Here is a 7,954-nt window from a genome sequence, read left to right on the forward strand (position 1 = left end):
GCAGAGTGGCAAACTTATCTCCATCTCCACATCATTAGCCTGAGAACCTCCCTCTAGACCTGGAGAAAACTTTTGCATTCTAGGCAAGTGCTCTCCCAGCCTGACTGATGAAAACAAAAATATCCTTGTCCGTAAGCCATTTCACTTGATTTGCTATTGCTGGCAGAGAAAAGCAGCAGGCTTGGTACAGAGCACCACCAGGACTGGGTCTCTTGTTTGTTTCATTCGTTATTTTATTTTATTTTATTGGAGGTGGGGGTTATTGGAGATTGAATTGAACCTCGGGTTGCTCTACCACAGAGACACATCCCCAGCCCTTTTTATTTTTTATTTTTTTTTTTATTTTGAGAAAGGTCCTCACTAATTTGCAGAGGCTGGACTTGAACTTGTGATCCTTCTGGCTCGCCTGGTTCTATCTGGCAGCCACAACTGTCCTCAAGTTTCCTTACCCCCATCTGGCCAGGGTTAAGACTAAGTAAAACCTGCTTTCTTGCTTTCCCTTGGTTTGAAGAAACAATTTAAGAACTATTCTAATGTTAACCTCTCTTTAATTTTAAGAAATAGGAAAATAAGAAACACAGAGCAAGCAACACAAATTCAAGAGGCCTTAGCTGGGCGTAGTGGGCACACATCTGTAATCCCAGTGGCTCAGGAGGCTGAAGCAGGAGGATCGCAAGTTTGAGACCAGCCTCAGCAACTTAGCGAGGCCCTTGGCAACTTAGCAAGACCCTGTCTCAAAAAATTAAAAAAGGGCTAAATAAGTAAATAAATAAACAAATAAATAATGTGGCTCAGTGGTTAAGCACCTCTGGGTTTAATCCCTGCTACGGAGGAGGAGGAGGAAGAGGAGAGCTTAAAAAAGATATAATAGCTGTTGAGTCTCTGATCAATAGTGAAAATCAAAACTTTGTAGGAATGGCCAGAAGCATTTTTCTCAGGAGGCCACCCTGCCGCAGTCTGGCTGGGCACAATTCAGGAGCCACTTGTCAAAAGAAACTAACTTTATTTTTAGAACCACACAGGCCAAACAAAACAGCTCCTCAGGAAAAACCCGCAGAGCCCAACTGCCACCACCGGCTTCCCACAAGCCCCTCACACAAACACACAAGCCTCTCCCACTCCCACAATCCTCCTGCTCTTGAGGCCGATTGGCTGGGTCACATGGGCGGAGCCAAAGAAGTCCCCCAATGAGCAGCTCTGTGGTCTGAAAGGGCAGGGAAACAGCCCAATGAGCATCACCGCAGAGGAGCCAATCAGCTAGATGTTGCTGGGGCCGCTGTGAGCCAATCATCAGCTGGCAGTCTGAAAGGGCAGGGAAATAGCTCAATGAGCTTCTCCAATGAGCATCATCACAGAGGAGCCAATCAGCTAGATGTTGCTGGGGCCGCTGTGAACCAATCATCAGCCGGCAGCTGGAAGTTTGCTGGCAGCTGGAAGTTTGCTGGGGCCCCTTCGGCTGTGGCTCTCAACACCAGCCCTCTGTAGCTTGTGCCCCACCTCCCTGACCGTCTATAGCCAGAGTCACCATGATAAGCTTCAACGTCTTAGCACTAAACGCACAGTTTCTTTTACTAAGTCTTATACGTCCGTTTCCAAATTGATATAAAGGCAAATCCCTCCATTCAGTTCTAGGCACAGAAGCCAAAAGGCCTCTCTTAACAATTAAAAACACCTGCCCTTGATCTCTTAGGAGCAACCAACTGAGGAGACTGGGATAGCTTCTACAGTGGGCTTAAGATGTCCTGTGGACCCATGGCTGATCCTCAACTGTGAGAGGGTCTCAGCTGTATGCACTCACCAGTCTTGACTGACTTTGGTGTCAATCTTTCATGAACTTGGTTGCGTTGGATTGAAAATAATACTTGGCGTGGTCAGCTCAGCACAGCCCAGAGTGGGATCTTTATTCAGACGCCTCGGCATTAGTCTTTTGACATTGTTTACTGGTAAGGTATTTGTAGACAACTAAGACCTGTGGCTTTCCAACCTAACTTCAGAACTGTGAATGTATCCCAGTGACATTTAATCCGGTTAACTTGGCTCCAAGAGGTGTTTAGATTGCTCTGAATTCTGATTCTCTTATCTAATACCCTAGTTCTACCTCTTAGCTTGTGACAGCTACATTTAAAAAGCATGTTTTAATTTTGCTCAAAGTATATTATAAAGTCAAAAAGATAAGTTACAAACATTTTTACCAGGTGGTTGTGTTTTATTTAAAATTATTTATATCTAAAAAGATTATGGAAGGCTATATATACATCAAAATGTTAACAGTTCTTCTTTATGAATGATTAATTTATAAATTTTCTGGGCTTTTGCTTATATATTTTCATGATTTTAAGTGCATGTATGATTACATGACAAAACACCAAACAAACAATTTTTGTTGTTTGAAAACATCTCATTGAACTATACATACGATGAATGAATTTCAAGGTATGCAAATTATACCCCAGTAAAGAAGTCTTTTTGTAATTTATAAGAAAAAGAGAGGCGTCGTATTCCATTCCCCACTTAGTGTAATGAGTGTGGCCTTTTTTGGAGTCCTCTCTCAGCAGCCCTGGCATGAGAGGTTTACTGAAGCTCTATGAGTTAATTTATCTTTCAGGTGAGTGCGATGCTCTCCCTCTCGTTCCCTTTCCTATCCTCCATTCTCACTGACCAAGAGTGCCTGTGCTTCCTTTTTCTCAAAAACTTATATCCTGGGCTGGGGCTATAGCTCAGTTTGTAGAGCAGCACTTGCCTCAGATGCACAAAGCCCCGGGTTCAATCTGCAACACCAAAAAAAAAAAAAAAAATTATCCTTCCTGATTTTCCATCAGAGTAGCTGATGGATAAACAATAAACGGTCCCATAAGACTATAAGACTTTATGAACAAAGAGGCTGAGCCCCCAGAGTGCGTTAAATGAAGGCCTTAGCGTGTGCAGGCTTCTCTAACATTGACCTTTTCAAAAGTGTCCCTGCCCAGGCCTCTGATTCAGTCCTTCTGGAATGGGGCTTGGAGCCGACCCACCTCTCCTGCTCCCCGGCCTACCCCTCCCTGCGCTCTCTCTTCAGTTCCAAAGGCAATGCTCATGCTTCCCCCTGGCTAGGAACTTCTGGATGAAGGTGTTCCCAGAGTCAAACAGAGTCCCATGACCAGGCTAACGGCAGCTTCCACCCGGGCAAGCCAATCCAGGGCTGGGAGAGGTGAGGATGCACATCTTATCAGTTCAGCAGAGGCCTTCCAACAGCCACCGGGACACTAGGGCAGCCCATCGGCAAACAGGTTGCTCAGCAGACAGAGCCCCGTTTTACATACACACCTGTGTCTTTCTCAGAAACTGTGGGCCTGGCAGGGGGACACAGTGGGCCTGGCAGGGGGACACTGCCTTGGGATTTCCTCTTCGGACAGATATGTGTTGCACTTCTCAAATGAGAGAGGCCTATGGAAAGGAGAACACAAGTGGGCTGTTTCTGGCTTATCCTCCCATCTTTCCACGCCTCCAAACCAACGCTGGCCACTAGCAGGACAAGAGGCCTTGATTTCCAGAGGAGCCCTCCTCTCTCCTCCCACCAAGAACTGGAACTTGTTTCCTTCCACACAGCCCCTACTCCCTGATTAACAGGTAACAGAGCCATTTCTTCCTCTCATGGAGAAAAATACTGTTGCTAAACTGAAAAGAGAGGATTTGTGGAGATTACGGTCATTCCTGACATGGGCGTATTGCAATGATTTGGAAGAGACTTTCTACAGATGTCTTAAAAGCACTGCAGGCACAAGGTCTCCGCCTCAGATCATGAGGGGCAAGTCATGCCAAGACTTGTCTCCATCTTTGCCAGGACTACTTGTTTGGTGCCACGGCAAGGCTATCTCTGTGGTGGCCATGGTGGGTTGTGGGTTGTAAAGTCATGGGCATTCAGATCAGATAGAGGACTCCTCTTGTTCTGACCCATATAGCTAAAGGAACTCCTGACCATCAGCTGGTGTCCAGGAAGAGACCATCCTGGCAAGCGGATGTGACCTGCCACTCCATCCCTGCTGGAAATTAAAATTCACTCTCTATCTCCTAATTCACACTCTTATGAATCTAGGATAATGTAGAGGGAAAGAACCACCTTGGGAATCACTACTGAGCTCTAATCTCGTGGACTGTGTTGCTTTTTGGCTACTCTCTTCCTCTGTCATTCTGTTTTTCTTCACCCAGAATCCTGAACCCACAGAGCAGAGGCACGGACCCTGGGTGAAGGCAGACATTCTAGAAACCATCAGGTAGATTCTCTTGGCCAGCCGGTCAGCCATCCTTGCTGACTTCAAGCTGGCCATGCTTATTGACTTCCAACTTCTACATTATATTGTGTTCTGAAATTTGCCATAGTGTTTAGCAAAGACTCTAACGATAAGTCTAGAGGCAGACAAAACAGAGACACACGTGCTGGAAGAACCAGCGGACATCGTGTGGCCTCATAGCCACTGTATATAGCACAGTTACTGTACTGAAAGAGTCTTCAAAGAGAGAAAGCCTTACTCATTCAATCCATATTTGCTGGGTTTCTATTTCATGCCATGCACAACGGACATATCGCCCTCAGCTCACAGACCAGAAGAGAGAAAGATAAACAATCAAGCTAATCCCAAAGCGGGTCTTGGGAAACCTTCCTTGAGAAAGGATGCCTTGCCTGAGACTGAGGGATGGGTAAGGGCTAATTAAGAATGCTCCATCATAAAAGACAAATGATTGCTGCCCGGCACGGTGGCACACACCTGTCATCCCAGAAGCTCAGGCAGTGAGGCAGGAGGATCATGAATTCAAAATCAGCCTCGGCAAAAGCGAGGCACTAAACAACTCAGTGAGACCCTGTCTCTAAATAAAATACAAAATAGGGCTGGGGATGTGGCTCAGTGGTAGAGTGCCCCTGAGTTCAATCTCTGATCATCCAGAAAAAGAAAAAGGAAAAGATCATGTCTGCTATGATTTGACTGTGTTCACGTGTTGGAAACTTAATTCTCAATGCACCAGGGTTTTGGAGTTGGGACTGGTTATGAGGGGTGGCAAGATCATGAGAGATTTGCCCTCATGAATGGACTAACATTGTTATTTCAGGTGACAAAAGAATGAGTTCAGTCCCTCTTCTCTCTTCCTCTTCTCTCTGCTTTTTCTCCCTCTCCTCTCCCCTCCTTTTCTCTTCTCTCCCTCTCCCTCCCTCCTGCATGTGCATGTGCACAACTTTCTCTCACCCTTCCACCTTCTGCCATGGGATGATGCAGCAAGACAGCACTTGTCAGATGTGGGCCCTGGACCTTGAACTTCCCAGCCTCCAGGACTGTAAGAATGTGTCTCTGGTTTTTTGTTTGTTTGTTTTTACAAGTTACATAGTCTGGAGTAATTCTGTTTCCGCTGCACAAAACAATGACCTACTTTTAAAACGGGCAAAGGAGCAGAATAGACACATTTTCTAAGAAGACATAAAATGATTAATAAGAACAGGAAAAGATATTCAACATTGTTAGCCATCAAGGAAATACAAATGAAATCCATACCAGGAGACTACGCATGTCACACACACCAGGGTGGTTATAATAAAAAAGATGGACAATAGCAAGGTTACTGAGAAGGTAGAGAAGCTGGAACTTTCTTCACTGCTGGTGGGAGTGAAAAACAGCACAGCTGTTGGGAAAATGGTCCAGCTATTTCTCAAAAGGCTACGTATAGAATTACCATAGGTCCTGGTAATCCCACTCAAATGTCTGTCTTGGTCTATTTTCTGTTGCTGTAACAGAATATCTGAGACTGGGAAACTTACAAAGGAAAGAGTTTCATGTTGGCTCAATTCTGGAGGCTGAGAAGTCAAGATGCAGCCGCATCTGGTGGGGATCTCATGCTTCTTCATCAACATGGCAGAAGTCAGAAGGGGAGGCAGGCGCCTTCAGAAGAGCAGCAAGAGGGCTGGGCTCATTTTATAATGACCACTGTCCTGGCTACCTATCCAGATCCTCAAGAGTTAACCCAGTACCACCAGAAAAAGATGAATCCTTCCCAACTGCCACACTGGCCATTAAACTTCAGTATGAGTTAAAGGGACAAATGATAGCAGGCATGCACCCATGAGCTTTGAAACATGTCCAAGCAAAAACTCGTAGATGAATGTTCAAAGCAGAATTCGTCACAAGAGGCAAAAAGTGGAAGTGAGCTAAATGTCCATCAATTGGTGAAAGGCAAATACAAGGTGGTATTTCCATACAATGGAATATTATCCAGCCATAAAAAAAGAATAGAGCACTACATGGAAAAGCCTTGAAAACACTGAGCCAAGTGAAAGAAGCTCATGATGGGTAATATATTATGCGATTTCATGTGTATTGAATGTCCATAACACGCAGATCCATAGATAAAAAGTTGATGAGTGGTTTGCTGATGCTGGGAGGAGGGGGGAATGGGGGCTAACTGCTAATGGGGAAAGGGTTTCCTTAGGGGCTGATGAAAATGTTCTAAAATTGAACTTTACATTGTAATTATGGTACATAATATCTCAATAAAGCTGATAGAGTAAAAAAATAATCATAAGCAACTAGGAGAAAGGAGGAACAGGGGTTGAGTTCCCTATAGAAAAGGATGGAAAGGAACTGAAGGAAAAGCCGTGCCTGTACAGCAGCGAGCAGTAGGAGAGTAGTGGAACCCAAGGCTGAAGCAGCAGACCAAGCTGCAGCCCTGCGAGGGCTTGTGGGTCTGTCTCCTGAGAGCAATTGGAAGCCGTTCCACCCACCCGGATTAACTTGAGACCTACTACGGATACTTCATTGGATGCTTTCAGCATTTTTAAACCCTCCTGGCTTTTCCTTCCCATCCTTCCCCCCACACCCACATTTTGTGTCCCACAGATAACTAATGGAAGGGAAAGTGGGTGCGGAGCTGACCTATGGTGCTCTAAAGGAGCACCGATGAGCAAGAAGGTTTATCTCACTTGATGGAACATTTTATAACAGGCAGGGCTCTTCAATAACAAGCCCGCAGGGCTCCCAGAGCCAGCCGTGTCTCTGAAAAGCTGCAACAGGTGCGTGGGGTCTGGAGGGCACCTGCGCTAGGCAGGGGGCTGGCAAGATCACCTGCCCAGCCACTAAGATTCCATGAGACCAACAGGGCCCCCCTCACTCTTCTGAAATTGGCTGTGAAAAGCCCCTCAACCAACAGGCTCAGAGTCATCGTTGTGGTGCAGATGTGTGCTGTCCCACAAAGCTCACGTGTGAGACAATGCTCGAAGGTTTAGAGGTGAAGTGCGTGGGCTGTGAGATCCTTGATCCAATCAGTGCTCAATTCACTGACCCAGATAGGGAATACTGAGTGGTGACTGCAGGCAGGCAAGGTGTAGCTGGAGGAGGGGGTCCCTGGGAGTGTGCCTTTGGGGTATGTATTTTGTGGGCTAAACTTAGCTCTCTTTGCTTCCTGGTGTGAAGTCTTGAGCCACTTTCCTCCATCACACTCTATGCCATGATGTTCTGCCTCACTCAGTTCCCGAGGAATGGAGCCAACCGTCTATGGACGGAGACCTCTGAAACCATGAGGCCCCAAATAAACTTCTTCTCTTCTAGTTGTTCCTTTGTTCACAGCAGAAAAAAAAAAAAGTTAAGAGTCATGGTTGCAGACAGAATTCAAAGTTTTCACTTTTTGTTAAAATCCTTAACAATTTTACTGATCATTTCCTGATCTTTTATAAAACACATTTTACCTTAAAACCAAAGCCCAAGAGTTCTCCCTGATATGCAGATGCTAACTCACAAAAACAGGGGAGGGGGGGTGCAGAACAGAAGCTCATTGGCTTAGACAAAGGTGAAGGAATGGGGATGGGAATAGGAAAGACAGTAGAAATGAATGGGACATCACTTTTCTGTGTTCATATATGAATACAAGACCAGTGAAACTCTATGTATGTAGAATCTGTCAAAATACACTCTATCATGTATATCTATGTATAGACATA

The sequence above is a fragment of the Ictidomys tridecemlineatus genome, chromosome 12 (assembly GCF_052094955.1).
Source record: "Ictidomys tridecemlineatus isolate mIctTri1 chromosome 12, mIctTri1.hap1, whole genome shotgun sequence".
NCBI classification, from domain to species: domain Eukaryota; kingdom Metazoa; phylum Chordata; class Mammalia; order Rodentia; family Sciuridae; genus Ictidomys; species Ictidomys tridecemlineatus.